The 1,883-nt window shown below is 56.5% G+C and overlaps 1 pseudogene; it reads left to right on the forward strand.

Moving 5' to 3' along the window:
• The first annotated feature begins 399 nt into the window (after window positions 1-399).
• On the forward strand, window positions 400-1,364 carry LOC144162357 (alpha/beta hydrolase domain-containing protein 17B pseudogene; annotated as a pseudogene).
• The last annotated feature ends 519 nt before the right edge of the window (window positions 1,365-1,883 follow it).

Consider the following 1,883-nt stretch of genomic DNA (forward strand, 5'->3'; position numbering starts at 1 on the left):
GTTCCGAACTATCGTGAACAGCCTAGAATAATCTTCTTTCTTCTGGATGTAAATCGACGGTTCGAGAAGCGGTCGCGCCTAAAGATAAATAGCCAGCCGAGAAGACGCCGTGGCATTCCATTCCACTCTCCGACGCTCGCCGACGCATGTCAAATTATTGACTGCTGCTTCGCCGCCTGCGTACGTTTTGAGTTGTTAGGGGAGCACAAGTTCGTTCCAATAAACTTGTTTTCTTTGAAGACAACTGCGTCGTCTTTGGCTACGTGACAATATAAATCGCTAGGTTTATAATTTTACATTGTTTTAAACGGGCGCATTAGCCTTTTTCACGCCCGATTCACAGCCAATCCCCCGCGAGGGCATGTGCCAAGTCACCAGGAGCAACAACAACAAAGGTGGGAAGAATCGCAGCTGTGGCCGATGGCCAGGCCCCGCTAGCCGGCGCTCGGGGGAGGCCCATGCAGGCAAGCAAAATGTCGCTGAGCGACCTGTTCTGCTTGTTTTGCTGCCCGCCATTCCCGGCGCGGATCGCGGCCAAGCTGGCCTTCCTGCCTCCGGAGCCGACGTACTCGCTGGTACCCAAGGAGTCCGGCTCCGGCTACACCATGACCCTGTTCGAAGAGGCCGACTGGCCCAACTCGGGCCCTGATCTGAAGAAGGTCGAGGTCTTCCACACGCGCACCTCTCGCGGCAACCGGGTCGCCTGCATGTTCGTGCGCGGCTCGCCCAGCGCCCGCTTCACGATCCTCTTCAGCCATGGCAACGCCGTCGACATGGGGCTCATGTGCAAGCACCACCTCAGGCTCGCCGCGCGACTAAACTGCAACTTGTTCAGCTACGACTACTCGGGCTACGGGGAGAGCACGGGCAGGCCTTCGGAGAAGAACCTGTACGCGGACATCGAGGCCGCCTTCCAGGCGCTGCGCACCAGGTACGGCGTCCGGCCCGACTTCATCATCCTCTACGGCCAGAGCATCGGCACGGTGCCCACGGTCGACCTCGCCTCCCGCTACGAGGTGGCCGGCGTCATTCTGCACTCGCCGCTCATGTCGGGCATGCGCGTGGCGTTCCCGAGCACCACGCGCACGTGGTGGTTCGACGTGTTCCTCAGCATCGAAAAGATAACCAAGGTGTCCTCGCCTGTGCTCGTCATCCACGGCACCGATGACAAGGTGATCGACTTCTCCCACGGGGTCGCCATGTACGAGCGCTGCCCGCGCGCCGTGGAGCCGCTCTGGATCGAGGGCGCCGGCCACAATGACATCGAGCTCTACTCGCAGTACATCAGTCGGCTCAAGCGGTTTGTCTCGGTCGATCTGGTCAACAAGACAGCCGAAAAAGGGCTTGACGAAAACTCGGAGTAGAAGACCCCTCCAGCGTCGGTGCTCTGGTGCGAACGTCTCTGCTGTATACACGACGTGCATACAGTAGAGCCGCGTCGAGTAAGTGTCGCGTCAATAATTCGGTGGACTTCGCCTGCTCGAGAACTGCATTCAGCCTGTCACGCGCAGTGAAAAACCCATGGGAGAGTACTTGTGGTACCTGTCTGTGAAAGGATTGTTAGACTTAGAACAGCTCCAGCAGCCCTCTCGGTTCGCATCAGAAACAGCAGCACACTTCTCTGCTGAAACGTGGTTGGGGAAGTGCACATCATCAAGCTGTAAGATCAAAAATACAGAAGATTGTCAGTGCAGGATCATTTCTGTACTTTGAAATTACGCCGCATGTATACTGTACAAATGTATGTTTGCTCCATTTTCTCCCCCCCCCCCCCCCCTCATTAGCCACGTTCAGCAGCACGATCGAGTTTTACGTAAGCTCTGTAGTGTTTTTTATTCTGAAGAGCTTCTGATGTTTCCGCTCACAGTTGTCTGATTTCGTCT

The sequence above is a fragment of the Haemaphysalis longicornis genome, unplaced genomic scaffold (assembly GCF_048455015.1).
Source record: "Haemaphysalis longicornis isolate Haplotype H1 unplaced genomic scaffold, Haemaphysalis longicornis Haplotype H1 scaffold_1, whole genome shotgun sequence".
Taxonomy (NCBI): Eukaryota; Metazoa; Arthropoda; class Arachnida; order Ixodida; family Ixodidae; genus Haemaphysalis; species Haemaphysalis longicornis.